Source organism: Doryrhamphus excisus, linkage group LG1 (assembly GCF_037039965.1).
Source record: "Doryrhamphus excisus strain RoL-2023G ecotype Guam linkage group LG1, RoL_Dexc_Guam_v1.1, whole genome shotgun sequence".
NCBI classification, from domain to species: domain Eukaryota; kingdom Metazoa; phylum Chordata; class Actinopteri; order Syngnathiformes; family Syngnathidae; genus Doryrhamphus; species Doryrhamphus excisus.
In genome coordinates this window covers 10,562,943-10,586,860 of record NC_136357.1, presented here as the reverse complement: position 1 = coordinate 10,586,860, position 23,918 = coordinate 10,562,943, and the positions used below count along the sequence as shown (strand labels likewise).

Sequence of the window (23,918 nt, the reverse complement as noted above, 5' to 3'; positions counted from 1 at the left end):
ACTTTCAAATATGGTTAAGCGGCTATGCTTAGATTTCCAAGCCAGAATAAAGTCTTGTGCTGTGCCGGGGCTTTTGTTTTGTCTATTCTGGAGTGATCAGGCCAAGCGAAGCCAGGAAGAGAAGCAAGAGGGGAGGAAAAACTGGCAGCGGCTGAGGACAGGAGGATTTGACGGCAAGGTGACAAAGAGTTCAAACAAAATGAGGCTTGTAGATTAGCAGCACTCCCCTCAGTGACAGGTGTCATCTCTGGGGGCAGTCTGTCACTCTGCCTGCTGCCACTCTTCATCCAGAGGAGAGGCAGCGAGGCTGTTCTGCTCTACCTGCCTGTGACCAACATTTAAAAAAAAACAAAAAAAAACAGTGAGGCGGAGGGAAAGCACCCAAGGACAAAAGTCAAGCAAATGTTTATTGACCCCTCTAGTGCTTTAGATTTAATTATTTCATTGCATTAACCCGAGTCAACTACAATATAATGTACAATTATGGCTTGTCTCTAGTTTCTTCTTTCAAGTACTTTTACTTCAGAAATGTTATGATATTTAATATTAGTTGGCTGATATGCATGTACATATGGCATTACTGAGAACCTCATAAAATTGTTAGAACAGGAGTTTACAATGTTACAAGGTCTGTGTGAATCATTGATATCATTTATTTATTTTTTAATTATTAGCAGTGCAGGCTTGTTTGGTGAGGTCAAATTACTTTGAGATAAAATATCTGATGTGTTGCTGGCAAAATGAAGCCTTTTGACAGTAGACTCTCCTGCCATTTTACTTATGCTCTGACAAAAATAGGGGCCATCTCCAGTATTAACGTACACATTTAACAGATTTTAGCTGTAAATTTTAACACTGCATACCGATTTATAATTAACTACCCCCATGTACAGCAAGAAAAAGCAATACAAATGTATTAAAAACACTTTTTGAAGCACTTGCCGTCAGTAGTTTAGTAAGTAATAACTTAATAATAATACATTTCACTAACAGGCTGCATATTATACAGAAGAAGTCCTTGATTACATTTGTACAAAGGTCAAACTTTTTCTCAGCATACGAGATAGGCTATATGGTCCCATACATAGGAAAATGTAGAATGTTTATTTCTTCATTCGTTCTTTTGTTTTAGATACCATGGGTTATCTGAAGGCTATAGCACCTGATTGCTATGTACGACACTTAAATCATCTTAAGGAGCAACGCCATTATGAGCATAACTTCAACTGTGCTAATGCAAGTTAATCAACATTGGAAGACACATATTAATATATTTTGTCGAAACAATGTAGAATAAATTATCAAAATTGCCCATCATGATTACCTTTCATACAGTTTCACCTTTGTTGTTGGAGACAAATGTTGTACCAAAGTAAACATTAGCTTCCTCACTGGATTTTTGTTAAATGCATATTTTGTTGTCTAGTCATTGTTAAAAGTCTGACTTTTAGTGTTTAGTGCAATACTTTTGGAGTGCAGTTTACATGCAAGCAGTCTTCTTCTCCTGCTGCTTCATTGTGACACGCAAGCCTCACTGTTGCCCCCTGCACAGTGGAGGAAGTACTACATGAATTAATACTACTAGTTGATTTGGCGAGGGACCGCTGTTAAAGTAATACTAGTACTACAAATCATAATAAAATATCACAAAAATAACAAACACCAAAGATAATAATGAAAATGTTATTTCTTATCCATCTATTTCTTTTTGTTGTTTGTAGAGGTGGCAGCAATATTCATGTACAATATGGGTGCCCTCATGTATTATTATTATTGGATAATTACAGACTAATCAAAGAGAATGCAATTAACGATGCATGGGTGATAATGGGACATTTTCTACACATTATGTCTTATAAATGTATAAATCTATAAATAAAGCTGTGTTCACAGAACCTTTGGCAAACCCCTACTGGCCAAGCAGAAAATAAACAGTGTCTATTCAGCGCGGTGAAGGGCACAGCATAGCAGCAAACATTTGCCACCAGGGATGGAGAGATCACAAAACAAGTGAGGGAGACAGACGGACTATTGTTCTTTTCTAAGGGGACCCTGTGAGTTTTTGCCCAGACTATTAACAAGTCTGTGATACAGGAAGGTATTAAGTCGAGCTCGGAGGCAGCCAGCTCAAATCATCCTGGTGACATGCAGGCTGAGACCTGCTGCTCTCTGCCCGGGACTCCAGCCATCTGCTCCACAGATTGTACTGCATCGTGCACAGTGAGCTGCCGCTGCCATCCCTCTGGCTGAGACAGTCACCAGAGGGTCACCCACTTTCCCCGCGTTATCTCTTCTGGACTCACTCTCGCTCTCTTGTTGATTAGGGTTGCCAGGTAACCCAAGCGGTAATGTCATCATCTGGGCCATGTGACAAATGGAAGACTCTGCATTATCCGTGACACAAGAAGAAAGGGCGCAAATAGCATGAAACATATTCCGATGTTTGGGTTTTGACAGATGAAGGATGCCCCCTATTGACTTTGTCAGGGAAGATCGAACTAGCCAGAGAAGAGCAGCAGAAATCACTATGGCGAGCTTAGCTATAAGCACATGAGGAGGAAACTGGGCTCTGAGACTAGAAATTCAAGTTAAGGTTTTAAAATATTCATTGCACAGGTAGGGGAGGGACTGAAGGTTATGCGTCTGTTTGGCACCTTCACAAATAGAAAATTCACTCTGAATACCAATCAGGTGCTATAGAATCAAGTGTACAGTATAACAGCAATTAGTGCTGATAGCTGCAAAAAAAATACAACAAAGTTCCACATCATATAAGGAACATCACCTTTAAATTTTGATTTTCCAAAATAACATGAATGTCTTTAATTTCATTTTTGATACAAGATCACACATGGTCTCACAGTGGTCTGTGAACCGGGGGACCACAGAGGGAAACGGACCACCCCCAGGCATAGTTGTGCTAGAGTGAGTAATGAGGCAGGTTTTTTTCCAGCATGGCTGATGGAGTCTCCCATTAACAGCCACGCTTCAGGGTATCTCTGTGTTGCCCAATGGAAATAAGATCTGAAAGAAGCATGTATAATTTGTTGTCACATCAAAGTGACACTTATTAGCTTTATTTCCTCGTCATTGTCGCTTGTGCACCACCTCTGGGTAAATATTGCCGTCAAACATCTGGTGTCCCTTTGTTGCTGGAGTCGTAGTCAAAAGAACTTTCACTTGGTTCCTAAAATAACTGCAGTTTCAACTTCACAAGACTTGAATTTGATTTTTTTTTTAACTTACAGTGTAAAAATCATTTAATGTTAAAACTAGGGCTGTCAAAAATAACACCTTAACTAATTTATTCCATTAATTGCATTACATTTTTAGCGTAATTAATGCATGCGCACCACAGCTCTTTTATAACTTTTATAGCTTCATTCTGACCTGAACACATGATCACCAGTTCAATTCCACAGTATCACCATATACTGTATGTATCTCCAATTCACACATATCTGTACTCCATTAAGCCTGAGAATGACTTCGTCGAGTGGCCTTTTATTGTGGCAAACTTAAAGGGGAAGTGCACTTATTTTGCAATTTTGCTAATCAATCACAATCAAATATTAACCAAGCTGCAGTGATATTATTATTGTAGCAGCTAACACAAAAAACTATATTTATCTGTCGGACAAACATGGTGCCTTGTTAGCCGTTCGTGTCTGCGTCATTCACAGACAGAAGAGTGGATACCTAGCTCTCAATTTCTCGACAAAGACTCAACAGGATGCTTGATTTCTGTCAACATTTTTTACCCGAGGACTGGAGCACACATCTTGTGCTTGTGTGTATTTATAGATATGCATTTATGAATATACATACAAAGGGATGCCATGGTCAGTCGCCCACCAATCAGTATTGGCTGATTTCTGTGAAAAATGAAGTGATTGGCAAATGAGAGAAAGGCCTTTCAATGCCGATCACAAAAGCCCATCACCTGTGGATAATATTACTGCAGCCCACAGAGATCTGTGATTGCCAAAACAAAACAAACATGTCTGCTGTGTGGAACTTAACTGCCAACACATGCTAAATCTATCTTGTAGTTGTAGCACATTAAAAAGCTTTAATGTAATACGGCACATGAAGAACACTTGACTGAGTATGGTGAGTTTTCGAGGCTCACGGTGTGATGATCATTAGTCAAATGGCAGCCATGGGGACAACACTCGCCCATGCCTGTGTGACGGTCTGATGGCGAAGGTAATCACCCCAAAAATAGTTTAATTTATCAGACATTTTTGCCGGATACGAGTACGAAACGAGTACATTTCGCCGAGACAGACTCTTTAGTTTCAACTTGGTGTTGGTGACGACCGCAACAGTAGCCCATGTTTATATTGGGGATTATTCTGCATGTTATGAGAAAATTCAAACCTGCAACAGAAGCAGGTAGCTCTGATGATCGAGTAACATTACTGACGCCCAGGCTGCATTTAAATGACAGGGTTTGATGCCCAATTCGGAGTTCTTGTTACAACCCGATCATTTAAAAATGGGCATGCACAAAATGATGTCACACTCATTGACGTGTGTTTACACAAGTAAACACTGGCCAAATTTTTGCTCTCCTTGGCGTGTTTGTGGAAAATTCAAGGATTTTGTGCAACGGGAGTCAACATTTATTAAAACAAATTCCGTTTAGGAGATTAAGGAATTTTGGCGATGACGGTTCATCAGAACTTTCTGTTCACACTGGTGAGCTGCTACTTTCCACTTTTTCGGATGGATTTTGGGATGACAATAAAATTTGCAAGCACTTTTATCCAAGTCTCACAAAACAAAACACGACTTTCCATGACATTTGGTTCAGATATACAGTATGCCACCTGACTGTTCGGACAGCTGATACATATTGGATTTATACAGTATCCACTTACGAACAAGAGTCGCATTTAAAAGGACTGGAATTGTGCTCACAATGTCATAAAAAGAAAAAAAAACAGATACAAGTCACATATGAGGAAAACATTTTAAAGGCAGTGCGAATGTAACCCAAGTGACCAGTGTGGAACACTCCATAAAGTATCAACATCTTGGAATACATTTTTAATAACAAGTTCGCTGAGCCTTTTTTTACGCTTGAAAATGCTTAAGGCAAAAATACTAAAATGTGCATATGTTTTGGATAATAATAGGCCATATTCAACCATCAAACAGCATGGTTTATCAATTAATTTTGGAAAACCGTGAAAACACTCAAAATATGAACCGCAAAGTGACGAGTGACAACTGTGCCACTGTGCGCGTACCTATATACGTGTATATATATATATATATATATGTATGCGTGCAGTACGTCTACACAATGGACATGCTGCGGCAGCGAGAGAACTAGTGAGTGGCACCTCATTTCACACAGCCTAATGGCTTGACACCGAGAGCACGGAGAGGAGCTTCCCTTCATTTTTGTGCTCTAAGTTTTATGAGATACAAGGATTAGGGTTGATTGAAAGTCACCCCGAGCTGATTCCCAGCATTCCTTTTACATGAGACTTCTCGTTGATAACTTCATCTAATGACACACAGAAAACAGCCTGCGTTATACATCATCACCTTGTTTCTCGTGGATTCTGTTCATCTAATAAAAAGTCTCAGATGATTCCACATCAAAAAAAAAAAAAAAAAAGCTCAACAGGGACTGCACTTATCGCCTGCCTGTGACAGATGTGCTAGCCCTCCAGCTTAGTTGTCACACACCCGTGACCAGTCAGAGCTCGTCAGGTGGCGGCGTCACATAATTGTGTTGTGACACCTTGAACCCGCCAGTGGTGTACAGCCACGCTAATTTTCTGATAGCGCAATGTGGGCTGTTGGAATCACAGCTATGATGGCTGTAATTTGTGCCTCCAACATCGACAGTGGCGGCGGGAGGGAGTGGGTCATCAACAAGGATAAATACAAATTAAAATTGATGCAGGTCTCATTTCGTCTTTGACCAGTTTGTGTAGGAAGGCGAGGGATTGCTTGTGGTCCGTTATTACACGGCCTGGAGGCAAAGAATTGCCCAAAGATGTGCTGCAGGATAACATGCTTCATAATAAAACTGCAGACACCCGCTTTCATAGTGCATCAAGCCCCAAAACATTAAGGATGAAAAAATGGATGTATGTATGACTATAAGTGTGTGTGTGTGTGTGGTACCATCCCACAGAGCCAAAAGAGGCGTCCTGCTGAACTCCTGTCATGGCGTCCCTGCCTGCGAGTTCAAGAGCTCTTCATTACAGCCTCTGCACATCTCATGGGGGTGGGGGGGCAATGCTCAGAGTGCCATGCATGCAACCTTTCCATACGAGATGCTTCAAAACTGTCTCCGGCTACTGCGAAAGCGGTTGAATTGGAGACGGACAAGAGGGCTGCCGCCGCCGCCGCTGCTGGATCATAAGCAGCTGTCTATCAAATGTGGATACGAGTGAACCAACACTCACTGGTCACATCATTAGGTACACAATCAAAAGTAGGGTTAAGATCAATTTTTTATTCGGTTGACAAAGCATGCCTGTCATGTTTGTCATTCTAGGTGCAGTGCATATCAGTGTTATGACAATAAATGATGTATTTTAGTACATTTGGCTAGCCTTGCCGTGCAGGTTAGTTAGCGCTTTTAGTCATTTGTGCCACTTTTAAATACTGAATAAATAATTAATGGAAAAGCACAACAGTGTGTGCGTGTATTTTACGGAAAATTGTTAGGCACACCTGCACAATTGATTGAAATAAATTGTGTTTTCATTGATAGAAACATAATGTCAGCTGTGATGAACATTCTCCCTTCTGAATATTTTGATAAAAAATTTTAAAATATATATTTTTGTTGTAATCAGTTAAACCAATATGATTGGGATATCAATAGTATTTACTCTCACTCACCATAACATTAGATAAACCATATACTGCTATTAGATTCTATACAAAAAACACAATTACATTATTTGCAGAGAGAATAATGTTATGTATTATTGTCATTAATTTATCTATTTTTACAAACTATATTTAACTATTTTTTATATCCTAACTTTTACTATTGTAGTTATATTTTTATTGGTTAATAACTGCATTGAGTTGTTTAGATTTTATTTCCAAATCAGGTCATAAAATATTAAAAATACCAGTTTTGTACAGCCACAATATTGAACATTTTGCCAAATGAATATCAATCCAACAGAGTCAATCAAAACTCATGTCACTGATGAGGTTAAATTAGGGGTATCCAAACACTGACTCGAGGGTCCTTTGTGGCTGAGAGAATATTCTAAAAATTAAATAAAAATTACAAAAGGAGCAGTGTCACAACTATAAACTATATGATATAATATATACGGTATAAACTCTAATATAACACAAAGCGGATATGTTGTTTCTTTAAATATAATCAGCTTTTACAGCATACCTTTACCTACATTAGATTAGTTTGAGTTTGTTTAATTAAAAAAACAAAACAAAAGGATGTCCAGTCATTCTTAAACATTTCTATATACGGTGCTGTTAAACTGTCAATAAACTTACTCAGAAATGTACCTTTTTGATCTTTTCACATTGAAAAAGTACTGCATATGTTCACACTATCCAACTGGATGTGTATGAAAAAGTATCTGTGTATGGAGGAGGAATCAAGCTTGACAGGCTCATCAGTAATGTGTTCTAGGAATCCACTGATATAATAATTATAGCATCCCCCGTCTTTAGTGGAGGTTGATTGTTCTTGCTGTGAGCTAACGCACTTAATTGTAGTATGCAAATGAGAGCAATTACAAAGCTTTTAGGTGAAGAGATGACAGCTGAGGTTGGTTTCCGCCGAGGCCTCGCCCAAACAGTTGCCATGGGAACCATCATAGAATAACACAACTGTCAAATGGATATAATCTCATGATATGGCTGCAAATTGCCTCCACTGCAAGGGCTGGCTGGGCGATCCATTTGAGAGAAGAAGATTCTTTGATTACTGACTATATTCCCAATTTGACTAAAAGAGGGTCGGATGTGTTTGACAATTCTTTTTTTGTGTGTGTGTGTTTTTAAATTGAGTCAATTTCCAAAGCGACGGCTTAATGAGATTGTAAAATATGCTTGCACACAAACATGCAAGAGATGCAACAATCAGTCAAAAATGCATCAAAAGACATTTTTAGATGAAAAATGCTTCTCTACCCTGTGCTCAATCTGCTGTGTACATTTAAAAAGTTTATAATTACAAGTGTAATGTATGATCAAACTGGATTCATTGTGCATGTGATATACGGTTATAAGAAAGCTCAAGCATTTTGTGGAGTTGAAATGCTAGGAATAGAACAAGAGAGGTCAGTGAAGCTGCCCACAGCCACACTTGGAGATTCTACACATAATAGCATTGGCTACACACCCTGTCCATGCGATACATAATTTTGTTAAAAATATAGATACCTCTTAGTTGTTGAACATTTCTTTAAATATTATACTGTTTTAAATTCATACCGAATGACAGGAAATAAGCAGGCCGCTGGTGTGCAAAGCAAAGTTGCGCTCCTGGTTAGCTCTAAATCATCTATATCACAATTAATCTGGTGGAGACTTTCATGAATTAAATATGAGTATGTGAGAGAATGAGGTGTTCTCGAGGTAAATGACAAGAGGCAGACTGTAATTGAGGTGGCGGCAACGCGGCCTCCTGAACTAATCCCTGACTGGGTCACGTGACAGGGACTCGACCAATGGCGGCCGCTCTTTTTGCCACAAAGCCGGGGCAGCTGGGAAAATTGATTTCTCATCTGAGGTGTATTTGATAGCTTTTGAAATCAAAAATTGAAATTAACTAACCTACGCCCCGTCATTACAAAAGAGCAAATTAAAGTGTGCGACAGCATTTTTTCCCCCCCTCCCTTCTCTGAGCTCTGCAAGCGTGTGAAGGAGAAAACAGTTGAAGAGATGCAGTATACATTCATACAGTATTTCTATTATTAACATAAATAATAGCATTTTTATAATATATATTTCTAATGTATAATAATACTTCTACTGTATTAATTTGCTTGTTTTGGTGTCATCACATTAAAAGGATTTTAACTGACAATGTACATTTAGTGTATTGTAATTTGTAAACATTGTGTATTTGTATGTTTATTAAACAATTGCATCCAAGTTTGAAAAAAAATGACACGAAAATACAATTAATATATTAATTAAAATACAAACTAAAATATATTTTCAAAATTCCATTATGTATTTACATATAATTAAGGTTATGGCATTGAAGATTATCAATATAAAATCCACTCTCTATGTCTGTTTTACTTCTTTCTGGAAATCATTTTGAACAATATATTGTTTTAAATAAATATTTGTATTGTTTGAAAATATTATGTATACAAAAATATAAAATAATGACCAAATGAATACTAAAATATGATTCAAAATAAAGTTAAATATGTGATTATTTCTTTGCGGCAAAGCAGTGAATGTGAGTGGCTAATTCACTATTCATTATTAGAACAATGTAAACGGCATCTGAACAGAGGAGGCGAATCTCTTTGTGAGAGTGACTCAAAGTGGACAAGACGCAATGGCAAACAAGGCGCTCGGCGCTGACAAAGGACATGCTGAAACAGATGTTCCTGCAGGTGGACATGAAGATCAATAGGCGGTGGAGAGCAGTGCACGTAGTTACCTGAGCTGCTGCAACTTGTAGCAGATGTTAAACAGACTGATGCCCTGCAAGGCTGATCAATGGACAGGAGGCAGATGGAGGAGAACATGGAGGAGTGCTGCGAGGCGCCGCTAGTTAGAAGGGAGACATAAAAATAAGGGGAGTCACATTTGATATGCAGATGGGCTCCTGTCCAACTAGTCAGCAACACAAAAATAATAGGCTTCAACTTTAGTCGGAAGGAGTAGGCAAGGAGGACTTCAACTTCTGCCAAAACTCTTGTCACGTTTATTACTGGTGAAATCACCCCTGCAAAGTCTGGCGTTCAGCATTCCTAACAGGTAGTTGGAGCGTTGCATTGAGATGACCATTAAACCAGGTGAGGAAAAAACGGGAGACTCAGCACTTCCTGCACGCTAAAAACTTAGCTCATTAGCAGAAGTGAGAAGAGGTGTCAGGGTGGGATGCAAGCGACTATCACCTTTACCTCCCATTAGTCAATTAAAACACACAAGCATCACTCCATCATCAATCCTGTTCTCCAAGTATGTGTCACAAAAAGGCTTGTTTGCAGTGAACTAGTGGATGAAAATAACTATTATCATTATTAGGGTTAGGAGCGACAAATGGGTCTTGGTCCTACTTTTATTGTTGAGTAGGATGATCTAAGCTATTTAAGCTAAACAATTTATTGGGCTTTTTTATTCATACTAGTTGTCATTTATCATCAGCTTATGTACAATATATTTCTGTTATGGCAAAATAGATGGTGTAGCTTGTTTGTATTTTATTGCATTATTTTTTAATTCTATCGTCGTTTTTGCCATTTTATGTGCATTCATATTATATTTTACTTATGCATTATTATATTTTATTAATAAATGTTGACTTTTTCCTCCAACCTCCTCTTCCTGTAGAAAAGGTTAACATTTGGACACAGGAAGTGAATTATTGCTGAGTCATGCAGAAGAGACAGGACTCAGCTCTGCTTCTTCCTTCTCTTTTTTAGACACATTGAAACAAGTAAAACCTTTAGCAAACATTTCCTTATTGCATTATCTTTTAATTCAGTCTTCGATTTTGCCATTTTATGTGCATTTATATTGTATTTTATTTATAAATGTTGACTTTTTCCTCCAACCTCCTCTTCCTGTTGAAAAGGTTAACATTTGGACACAGGAAGTGAAGTATTGCTGAGTCATGCAGAAGAGACCGAACTCAGCTCTGCTTCTTCCTATTCCCTTTTAGACGGAAACAAGTAAAACCTTTAGCAATCATTTCCTTATTGCATTATCTTTTAATTCAGTCTTCGTTTTTGCCATTTTATGTGCATTTATATTATATTTTATTTATGCATTATTATATTTTATTTATAAATGTTGACTTTTTTCCTCTAACCTCCTCTTCCTGTTGAAAAGGTTAACATTTGGACACAGGAAGTGAAGTATTGCTGAGTCATGCAGAAGACACAGGACTCAGCTCTGCTTCCTCCTACTCCCTTTTAGACGCTTTTTCATGAGCATGACGCAAACAAGTAAAACCTTTAGCAATCATTTCCAGATTTTCACCAGTCTAAAACTGCTTTTAGAATACATAAATACTGTAAATGGCTCAACGCCTTATTTATATTTAGCAAAATTCCTCTGTGTATTTATGTTCTGCATAAATGGCTATAACAAACCTGATTTTAATTTTCAATAGGATGCATTGTGTACATCACACAAACGTTTCAAGCCATAAGTAATTCCCCATGTACTCAAATTATAGGCCAAATCATATCTACTTATAGTTGGATGGGTTTTGTTAGCCCATCCCAACGACACCTGACGCACACTCAAACACACACACACACACACACACACGGATCATCTGACACGGCTCGTCCCCATGGCCCTGCTGTCCGAGAAACAACTTGAACTAGGCGATAACCTGATAGACTTTATCTTGCCTTTGGCGGGTTTCAGTGAAGCCTGAAGAAGACACTTCAACTACACACACCCACCACCACCTCCGACTTCCCATACACCCCCCCTCCCCCCACACCCACCCCAAGAGTCCTAACCTTCCCCTCATCCTTCCCTGCTACCATGGCAGCCTGAAAGCTGTCAGCGGCCTGTTGCTTATTGATGTTTCTGCATGTTTTATGTCTTTGGGAGATATGACGGCCCTGACACACAGTACTGATTTCAATCAGCTTGCCACATTTCGCACCGAGTGACAGCTGGGGCAAGTAAGAAGAACAACAAAGAATTGGTTGGGATGTCATTGGTTCAGATCAGATCTGGCCTGGGATTCTCCTCCCTTCTAATGAAAATGTTTCATTCACATCTCATGTCTCCCTATGCTGATGAATTCAAGAAAAAAAAAAGGAGAAACGAATAGCGAGGGGAAAAAAAATTCGGCTTTTGTCAGATTGGCCAAGCAAGAAGAGAGGATGACCTCAGAGCCAAAGGTTCTGACACTGCATCAATCCCTTTAGGGGTGAGGCCTGCTAGACCAGCTCTGGCTGAAGATTACTTCAGCACATCTGAGGGATGGCTGGCTCTATCTATTTCACACATTCTATGCAGAGCCTTGTATGCTTTGGATCCTGAGCTGCCCAGTAAATTAGGTCTGAGATCATTCCATGGAAAGAGGGGAGCTATCCAAGGCAATTCAATCCCAAACCATTGACAGAGAGCTTACTGAATCCCCTGGAAAAAAAAAAAAAAAAAAAGGGTCGACGCATCTATTCCCTCTTTCTTTTTATGATACCAATGAGGAGAATGTACCCTGTCGTAATCCCAATAAGGCTCTTAACTTGCAAATTCAAGTATATGCACACATGTAGCCATAAGACGCTCCCACGCAGCTTTCTCACATGTTGTTGACAAGCATATCACATCTATTCACATGGCAGCGCCTTTTGTCCCCATCTAGACTCTATATCTTCTGGTGGGGTGATCAGAGAGTTTGTGGTGAAACCCCCGCACAACCTCCGTCAAAAATAATACAAAGAACCCCCATATAATATAAATATACATTGAAGAAAAATACAGCATTATATAGACATATCCTAATATTTAACATGAGTTATTATTGTGTATTTGTACTCATTATTAAGACTTTCAATTCAGTTTCACCAGTCTTGTTTGATAGTTTACATACATAACATATTTCAGTGTATTGTCACACACTGCGTATCAACTAATGGCCTCTAACTCACATCCTTGACATACATTAAAATCAAATCTACATTATTTTTGGTCGCCGACCAAAGTTTGGAAAACCCTCCTCTACTGCATTAAGTCCACAACAGCTGTCATTTAGCCTGGTAGAAAGTAAAAAAAATAAACTTTTGTTTGTCTAAATCAGATAAAACAGTTTATCTGCTGTGCTGTCAGTGCTGGGATATCAAATTAAAAGCTCTAGTAGCTGCTTTGCGTCATATTTCACTTGTATTTTTTTTTTCCCCCTCCCTGCCATAGAACACAATTACTGGATCCATAATGAGATTCTAAACAAAGACGAAATTAGCTGTCATTAAATTATTTCAATTTCCTTCCCCTAATAGAAGATTGTGACAGGTGTCATAGTTGGCTTGGCAACATGTTATAATGGATAATTGATCCATCAAAAAGCATCAAGCCCAGGCAATAACTGGCTCGAGACGGCCACCGTGGAACACGCAGAAAATCGAAGTTAACCCCGTGTTGACTGCGCCACTCCCTCACTCTGTCGATCAAGCGTGTCTTCTCCTTGACAGCTCTGTTCACATGTTGTTAAATAATCTAAAGGGAGAAGAGAAACATGAAAGAAAAAGGCGTCTCAGAGGAACTGTCAGGGAGAAAAGCAAAATGCCACGGGGGGCGAGGTATGCCTTCAGTTGCGCAGCTTTTCACATTTTAATTTGGGTCTGTGGGACTGACTCATGGTAGCGCCTGAGTGAACGGGTCCTGGGAGTCAGGGCTCGCGCCGTGACCCCAGAGCATAGACGAGCCCGGAGAGATGTCAGCTGAGAGCTCCTGAGGATCACCAGGCTGCCAAGCGCTTTGAAAGCTGCTGCCAATTCAGACTAAGTTGCGGCTGAATGGCCGCCGCCAAGCGGGGCCGCCACGCCAGTAAAAACAGGTTGCACAAGGAAGAGAATTTGCTTTCAAAATGTATTTGTCCTTTGACCTCGCGTCCAACCTCGTGGCCCCGCCGCCTTTGAAGCTTGCCGTATTTTTTTTTTTTTTTTTTAAGAGAGACGCTAAAAGAGGGGAGTGTTTTGGCCCCTGTCAGTATAAATATATTAATAATCTGACAGCTTCATCTGCTTTTGAGGGCTCGGCTTGACAGGCTCACAAAGGGCTGGCGCTGTAGTCCGCCTCGTACACGTCTAGCTTTCCTGTCTGAACAACACAGAGAGTTTATTAAGACATCACACTCCTGTGAAGCATTGATTTTACACTGCTCTCTGTCACTTACTGTATGAGGCCCAGCAGGAGCACCCAAATCAAGCACGACAGCTGCATGTAACCTGCTGAATATATTTGAGAGAAATGCTCACTTCAGGTGAATGTGTGTTTTATTCCATCTTTAATGTGGCCAAGTTGTGGGATCAAACATGGAGACATGACAGAAAAATGATTCTATTTGATTTTTTTTTAAATATATGTATAAAAAATGCATTACAGCAAAGATAGTTGCAATTAAGTTTCCGCTACTTGAAGAGAGGAGCCAATGCAATGCGGAACAAAGGAGGGGGATGTTCATCTGACTGTGGAAAGGAGCCCCGCCTCTCAGACAGCGGGTCTGCCCATGGAGAGACAGAGGGAGAGCGGGGTCAGAGGGAGCACAGGTAATTGAGGTGTCCCCGCCCCTCCCCTTTTTTTCTGGGGCTTCTCACCCCATCCTTTCACCCCTCCACCCTATCCACGCAGCGGGCACAATTACGGTTCCCATCACCCCACCAGCTGGCCCCCGTGATCCCACACTTCTTACTAAACGGGACTCCATTGGCCCTTTCCCTCTTAACCTCTCAGCAGCCGCTCTGGGGAAATAGGGAAGCTGCACACAAAACTGCAGGAAAAAGAACTCAAGACCGTTCTACTACTTTTAACAGGTTTTAGGCGGCATAACAAGTGAAAATAAGGAGGTCAAAAGCAGGTTATGCATTGAGAATTAAAGTGGGTCTACAGCAGATGCTAAGCTGAAGAAATACATCATTTATTGGTTCATTTGAATTAAAATTAGAGCTAATTTGACACCTTCATCTACTGCAGAATATTTCTGTTACATATTGACAAAAATATATATTTTAAAATTGAATATCAGCTAAACTGCATTTAGAAAAGCAATTTTAACTGTAACTTATAGCGTCCAATATCTTGAATTCCATGTTGATTATTCTGTATATTTTGTATTTTTCATTCTTTTTTAATAGATGTGTATGCACCAACTATACCAAAACAAATTCCTAGTATGCGTTTGATCATACCTGGCAATAAACCTTTTCTGATTCTGATTCTGATTAAACATACAGAAAATAATGTGCATATCTTTGGCAAGAAATTAAATAGCTTGATGTTCTAAAGCAAAAATATAAATATATTTTTGGTAATAGCGGAGGGGAAATATATTTTACTGTGTGTACATATTTATACCTATTCGTCAGATAGCAGTTTATTTAAAATAATTGACAACACTACTGTAAGAATTTATTACAATTGTAAAAACAATTTGAGTACCTGACTTATTTTGAATGGTTAAAATTAGGGGAAAAAAGGAAACTCACATCAACAAAAATTGTTTGCCCATTTTCTACAACGCTAACAACCTAAACCAAGCCAAAATGACTTTCAACATGTATGCTAATTGTCTGCCTTTATATAGATTTCAAGCCTTGTGCGCGTCAGTTTGATCCTCAAATTTTTCGAAGACGCTCCGAGTCTCTTGACAGACAGTGTTTTCCCTCCATCCCTTCACATTAATGAGCGGCGAGGCTCTCCTGCGCGTTATTACCTGAAATAATACCATATGGCAAAATGTAAACAACATCTGCATATTCATGTCACAACTTCATCTGTTTAATTAGTTCCAGCAAAGCAGTTTAGCCTCTGAGGCCCCCACCCCTTTCCTGTCAGAGGAGTGACGGTGGAGCCGTGCCCCGCTGTCGCTCCTGACAGTCCTCCATTGTTCACTTGATGCTCTTTGCCCGCTGCTTTAATGCCAGGTGCGTCTTTACAGGCCACAGATAAGGTGAAGTCAGTTAAGGAGGTTTCTCTCTCATGTACTAAGTCATGCCAAATCTGTTTTATTCCTATTTAGCAAGCAAACCCACCAATTATTTGACAATTCATATCATATGTAGGCCTATAGTAAACATGGTTTGGTTCGGAGCCAGACTTATGTCAGTTACTGTACGTGATGCCATGATGGCATGCCCGTACAGGCATAAAGACATCAAAACATGCTTGCAGTGAGACTTCCATCACTGTGGGATATTGCACTGTCAAATAGAAAGTCATGCATGTTTATATGTTATATAATAAAAGAAGATATGCAACCACCAAGTATCAAAACCAAAGGATACACCTTTCATTTTGAGGTCAACCTATTATAATGTGTCCACTCTTGCAAGCCACTCACTCTTGTAAGTCGCTCACACTGTACACAAAACAGATAACAACATCCTTGTTACGCTGGCAACATCTGGGTGGACGTTACAATCTGACCTTTTTCCTCAATGAAGGTCGCCACAATGGACACAATGGACACAAGTGAGGACAATATTGAGCACATAGTTTAGGGGTCACCAACCCGTAGATCACAATTCTACTGGTCGATCTTTGCCCGCACACTTTGCCGCTCTCCAGGCAACCCACACACTCCAGTCAGGAGCCCAGTCCCAGAAACCTGACAGCAGGTATCAGTGCACGTAGATCAGATCACCTCACTGCACTAGCGAGTGAGAGTGCCTATGCACACATCAGTAGTTACTGTTTGTTAATATGGCTCAAAATTAAAGCACAAATATAAATCCAAATATATTATAACAACTGCCAAAAAAATCTTCAAGCAGCGGCTCGTTTCCTGACCATTGCTCGCCCACTACACTGAGCCATCAAGCCAAGTTGAAGTTTGCGCATAGTGCACACACCACAAGCCCGACCTCGACGAAGATCCACAAAAGTAGGGGTGGCCAAATTGCGGCTTGTGGGCCATTGGTGGTCTTTGCATCAATGCAAAAATATAATGTATAAAATCAGTAAAAATAGAGCAAAAGACAAAATAACAAAAGCTGAAATGTTGACACCAACACCAATACGTGTATTTGTGTCAAACCGTTTCATACAGGGATCACAGTTCGGTACGAATGTGTATCAAAAAATATATAACACAGGGGCACACTTCCAGTTGCCCCCTTGGTATTATCTTCCGATGCCACCTAAAGTTATCGAGACTGGAAGAACTGGAAGAGTGAATAGCGGGAGAATTTTCCCGCCATGACTGGGCAAGGTGCATTAATGTCAGATATGAAGATGCTATGCTGCAGTGAGCCCACAGAGGTGGAGAGAACCACAGTGTTGGCCAGCAGAAGCTGCCCGCTGCGGCTGGGCAAGGTGCATTAATGTCAGATACGCTATGTCGCTGTGCACCCACTAAGGTGGGCAGAACCCCAGTGTAGAGCTGGGGGGAGTCTGTCGCCTGCTGTGGGAGGAGTCACTGCCGTGGTCGGCCAATGTACACAATGGACTTTTAAACTTGCAACACGCACTCGTCCCCTGGCTTGCCCGTGCGACCTAGCTGCATGCAAGGTTTCCTGCATGCATGCAGGAAATCATTTGCATCTCAATTTTCTTTCTACAGGCTTTACGTGATGTCTGTGAGTTTGAAAATTCATGTGGGCCAATTGCATGTCTCGATTTTTGCACATAGCCAGTATATCGGGATGGAACTACCCGTTAAAGAAATATCTGTAAAGAAAAAAGGCAAGGTAATTTTTTGGCATTGACCGTATGTATAAACCGTATAAACCGTAACACAAACATTTCATACGTTTCAATGTTTCATGGCTGATACCAGGGATAGGGGTCTCACGGATTGTTTGACAGTGGGCTGGCCACAATTAAGTTAATTAATAAATTTATGGGAGCACTTTTGTAACCACTAAATGCTCTGATACCGTAAACCGAGGATCACCTGTATTTTGCTTTACAAATACAATTACAGTCTACAGCAAGAACAATCTAAATATGTGGACAAAAGGACAAAATGCATGATCAAAGTCATGTTTTGCTCATCATCATATTGAATTTGATTGACTACTGCATTAACTAAAATAAAACACACACCCATATCATTAAGTTACTTGGAATTTGGCTGCATTGCTAGCTAAATCGTCCATCTTTTCACATGCAAATCAATATGATCAATATTAAATCGAGGAAAGAAAAATGTGTGTGTACTGTGAAATATCAAACTAAATCAATCAATATTTTGGTCATAAAAAATAGATATTCTTCAGTGTCAGATATGTGTAAAAAGCAGTAAATACTATAGTAGAAAAGTATAAAAACAACAAAACAATTCCAATTATTCTACCCAGGTGGACTGATGACTATAAATTCAATGGATCCAGTTGGGATAAAATGATGGTTGTGGTGCAACAAAACCATTTTAAGTCGCACAGGCGTCTTACAATACAGAGTAGTAAAATTAAATACAATAAAGACAGAGATATTTAAAAATAACTCAACAAAAAAAACCAAGACAATGTGGCATTAGAAGCTCAAGTGGGTATTCTCTAATTACATTCTCCATCAGATGCTCATTTGTGCACAGGCATTAATACTTTTGACCCCATGTAGCCTGAACACTAACATGCCTGAGGAAGAAGAAGAGGGGAAGAAATGAAAGAGAAAAAAAAAACATGAAGGAATATCTTATTAAGGGAGTCAGGCGTGTTTTGGCCCTGCTTTCTTGATGGCTGCTCCTGGTGTCGCGACCTACTGGCGTCTAGCTAATACGGCGGTATACGCCATGTCATTGTTCTCAATCAATAACTAATTATCAGAGTACTGGCTCCAACTCTTATTGTCCTCTTTGCTTGGAGCCCCTTGTTGCGGACTGAATGACAGAAACGAGGAAGAAAGAGGAACAGAGGGTGGCTTTTGGCTGCACAGTGATGCTGCCGCCACAACATCCTTGCAAGCCTTTCAAGATACACTGTGCCGTCAGTTTGAATTAGCATCTCATACTAATTGATATGAATTAGAACAGTAGAATTATTGTTGCGGCTGAATGTCATAACGATATCCTGGGAGGCACAAAAAAACGGCACAAAACATACAGGCGGGCCGAATTAAAAAAAAAAAAAGCAGACTCCTGCAGTACTGATTTTGAAAACAGAGTTTTAGACAATGGCATGGATGTGTAAAATGATTCTGGTCCTGTTTGTAAGAAACATGACTTGAACTAAACAAAAGCAAATGAAAAATGACTGAGATGTGTTTTATTTGGGAACCATATCTTAAGCATCACAGATTCAAACACAGCACTCTAATCATTGATACAATGTCCTTTTATCACCTTGTCATTGTTCGTTGCTTTTTACAAATGAGCTGACAGAAATAGAGGGAGACGGTAATTTGTAGCTGGCAACACAGGCTGGATTGTGTGCTGGTGCCTGTCTGTCTCCCTGCTTCCTAATGGGGTGGCTCGTCCTGTCATCCCACGTGGCAGCACAGTTCACTTCTCCTCAGTCCCCTTGGTGCCACAGCACCAGGACCGGAGGGTGGAGGGTAGGAGGGGGATGAAGCCCCCTGGAGCCCAGGGGGGGACTACTGCTGCCTCAGTGGCGGGCAGGGGTCAGCCTGGTAAAAAAAAAACTGCTGCCTCAGGACAGCGAGTCTAATCCCACAGCAAGACCATGGCAGCTGGAGCGGGCCGTCCGTTCAGACTGTATAATGATACCCCTTGCCCTGGATCTGATGTCTGACCTCATTACCAGAGTTTAATTGTGTTTCTAACACAGTTTGGGTTCTTGCCTTCACAGAGCGCTTTCTTTTTCGGACAGCTTTTTAAGCATTCCTTCTTGGATAACCAAAATAAATGAACAAATCACCTCTTTCTGTTACGGAACTGAATACAAACTCATAATAAGAAACACTTTCTTCATCTTATAATTACAGTAAACCCTCGTTTATCATGGTTAATTCGATATGACAGTGCTAAGTGAATTTTCCGTGATATATTCATAAATATATAATTTTCGTAGTTAGAGCAAAAAAAACAGTCTACCACCTTCTTAATATGATTTCACATTATTAGAGTGCTCTAGATACGGACTAACAGCCCTATAGTCAACTTTTTCATCATATTACCCAATATACTGTAGTTGACATAAGCTGAATGAAATGCAGACAGGACTCAGAGTTGAGTTTAAGATTGGTGTAGGTTCTGGTCACAACAGCAGCCCGTGTTTTTATTAGCCTGTTCTGAGATCATTCAAAATTGCAATAAAAGCCTTTTGTTCTAGCAATCAAATCTGGTATTGTGTGTTCCATTTATCCTTACTGACACCAACTAACTAGTGTAAAATACACCATATCATTCGCAGCATGTGTCTTATATACTGTACAGTATGTATTTTAGTTCATATAGTCTAACTTAAGAAATCCTTAACACAAGAAATGCAGTGCAGCTTGAATATGGCTGCACTGTAGTCGAGTGGTTAGCGCGTTAGACCTCACAGCTAGGAGACCTGGGTTCAATTCCACCCTCGGCCATCTCCCCATGCATGTGTGTGGGTTTTCGCCGGGTACTCCGGTTTCCTCCCATACTTGGTGACTCCAAATTGTTCATAGGTGTGAATGTGAGTGTGAATGGTTTTTTGTCTATATGTGCCCTGTGATTGGCTGGCCACCAGTCCAGGGTGTACCTCGCCCAAAAACAGGTAGGATAGGCTGGAGGATAAGTGGTAGAAAATTAATGAATGCTTAAATGTGCATATTTTTGCCTAAAACTAGGAATAGGCTATATTCAACCACAAAACAGCATTATTGATTAATATATTTTTGAAAAAAACATTATTGCTGATGTTTAACTGATGTTTAATTGATTATTAATAAATTACATGTTAAAGAAAGGTAGACCAAATGGAGTGCACTACAGATGCTGTTGAATCAGCCTTAATATGCTGCCTAAAAAGAGCCCACAAGACAGCATTGGTTGGCTCTGTAGTACACTGGCAATGAGACAGGAATCCTGCCAGTAACATTGGAAACCATCAGGACCATCAAGGTTAAATTTTTTCTCATCAGAGAATAAAACTTTCTTCCACCTTTCTTCGTGTCTTGACGGACAGCCAATCGGAGCCTCTGGCTCAGGGCCAGTAAAAAGTTCTTTGGGTCTACCATTTGTTCTATCACCCTCAGGATCTTTTAAGAAGTTTAAAATAACTGTTTTATTGCATCCAACCTCAGCAGCAATGGTGCGCTACAAGAGGCCTTGCTTATGTAGCTCAGTCATTCAAACATTCAAACAACAAAGAGAGAAAGCTTTTTGCCTTTGCCATCAAGAGATCAGATGATCATGAAAACTAGACAGTAAATGCACTGATTTTGGCTTTTAAAGGCTGTGGTCTTAAACCTTTGATCAGTTGACATACAGCCTTATGTCAGTTTCATCATTGTTTGCATAAAATGACTTACTTAAATTTCTTCTTTTTGCATTTTAAACCTCCGTACAGTACAACATTGCATTTTTCAACTGGTCAGAAGATCATGATGTTTTTACCTACTACAAATCAATATTATAAAATCAAATTGTTAAGACTAATTATCCTCCCAAAAAGCCTCAGGTACAATTCATTTCAACTCAAAACAATATACACTTAACTACAAAACTATTTTCTCCAGCAAATGGCAGGTGCTTAATGTGAACACAAGTGAAACAAAGTAGAAAGGGAGGTGGGTGGGGGTAGTACCCAACCGTTCATTAACACCTCTTGAATCTACCTTGTTCTTAGCACTATTTATTCATCCTTGCAGAGGAGCCTGAAAAAGCTTGATGACATATGTAAATAATAGTGAGCAAACATCTAATTAGGAGACCATTCTTAATTTACTGAGCAGAAATGACTGGTAAGTGCATGTTGCATGTAAGACAGGAAAAAAGTATGCAAGACTTGGACACTCCAGGATGATTTTGATAAAGCTGCTATTTAGCAGAACCTTTATTTGAGTTAATGAGCTTAATGATCGTTTGAGACATTACCATTCAGGATGATGTTGATTTAGTGAATTTGCTTGTCAATTAAACACATCAAAATGGAGTACAGTACTTTGTCATTAGCAACTGAGGTGGTGAACAACATGATGTCCTATACAGTGTGAAAATATGTGGCTCCCTCTATGGGTTGTGATCAAATTATATTGGAGACATGTTAGAATATGTAGTAAAGAATGTAGTCAATGACTTTTGGCCAATTAAATGCCAATTCCATTTGACTCTGTTACTCTGTTTGTTTTACCTTTAGATATCCATCCATTTTGTATACCGCTTATCCTCATTAGTGTTGCACATGTTGTAGATATACATTTTAGAAAATAAAACTTGACCTTTATATAAAATGTAACTCATAAAATGTAACCCTACTTTGTAAAGCCATTTAAAGTCGTCATTACAATAAACTTACAAGACATTAGCCAACGCAGGAAGTATGAAAAAAAAAACAGGAACTGCTAACGTGTGAGTCTATGCTATCGTATTTAGGACTAATTTAGGTCAAATGTAAATGTGACGATATGGGTGTGATTTCATATCTAGAGAGCTCAAATAATATTAAAAACTGTATTCAGAAGATTGTGAACATCTATTTTCTGTGCCACTTATACTCAAAAGGGTCACAGGCGTGCTGGAGCCTATCCCAGCTGTCTTCGGACGAGAGGCGGGGTACACCCTGGACTGGTCACCAGCCAATCACAGGACACATAGACAAACAACCATTCACACTCACATTCATGGACCTATGGACAATATGGAATCGCCAATTAACCAAGAAATGTGGGAGGAAACCAGAGTATCCAGAGAAAACCCACACACGCAAGGAGAGAACATGCAAACTCCACACAGAGATGCCAGAATGGGGAATCGAACCCGGCTTTCCTAGCTGTGTGGCCTGTGCGTTAACAATGACTGTAGACTACTTCTTTGATTACTGTATATCGAGGCAGCTTAGTATCTAAATAAAAAAATAAATTAGAGGAAAAAACAGACATTCTCACAGACATTGAGAAAGCACCCTGGTTTGGATCTAAAGGCATACTGTAAATGAGCAAAATCATCAGTATGACTCAGTTTGTGATGGGAGTAAATTTACTCATCAAATGTGCATATTATGACATCACAAGGCTCAGAATTTGTCCGAACCCTGTCTCCATGATACTGGCTCATCAAAATATCCACTTGTCATACTCTTCCTCACCTCTCAAGCAAACCCAGCCATCATCATGATTTACAGTGGGATCTTGAACACCGTTGCTGCCTCAACGTCTACGTATTATTATCTATCATGCCTGTGAATATTCTCGCTCATCCAGGTCATTGTATTCTCAGGTCATATCTATCTATTAGCAGCACATTTTTTGCCGAGGAGTGTCCCACTGCAAAAATGACACTATTTCCATTTTTTTTTCCTTTTACATTCCCGCTACCCCCATACCCATTAGCAGTGTTTTGACAACCCAACACATCCACTCCTGCAACCCTGAATACGGTTTAGCAAAGCATCGCCTCAAGTATGCTGTGTGTGGACTGTCATGGCAAGCCAATTTGCTGCGCATGCACAATTGGCTTCAAAACCTCCCATAGAAACGAGCACAGATGTTGCTCAATTGAAGTTACAGATGTCCGACATCTCCTGGTGAAAAGTATCGACTACATGAGTCGCTATATGGGCAGAAATGGCTTGTTAAATTTGGTGACTTTGGTGCTTAAAAGGCGATTAAACTGCATTGTTTGGTATTTATTTTTTATCATAAAATTGTTAGCATGCTCTGAACAGGAAAGCAGAACTGGAAGTCATCGTTCTCCAGATCTGATCTCATTTTTCACGTCATCAATGGCTGACTGTGTAGTTCTTTGCGAACTAACACAGTTACACCAGAAGTCTATGCTTTTCTTATTGATCACAAATGCAAAATTACCCGCAATAAAAAAACCAAATTTGAGAAACACTATTGAATTCAAGAAATAACTCATAGCAAAACACAAAGGTGGTACCTGTGTGGCTCGTTCCTCGCTGCTGCCCCATAATCGTCTTTGT

The 23,918-nt window shown here is 39.8% G+C and overlaps 1 long non-coding RNA gene across 2 annotated transcripts in view; it reads right to left on the bottom strand.

Moving 5' to 3' along the window:
• The window catches only part of LOC144898320 (uncharacterized), an 80,576-nt gene that overhangs the window by 20,859 nt on the left and 35,799 nt on the right, over positions 1-23,918 (bottom strand). The window contains exons 2-3 of one of the 2 annotated variants that reach the window (XR_013627220.1): positions 9,647-9,756; positions 1,747-2,384 (exon numbers count right to left, since the gene is read on the bottom strand). This is a non-coding gene — a long non-coding RNA (uncharacterized LOC144898320). Of the gene's footprint in view, positions 1-1,746; positions 2,385-9,646; positions 9,757-23,918 lie in introns of those variants that run through there. The other variant, XR_013627222.1, reaches the window with a different exon arrangement.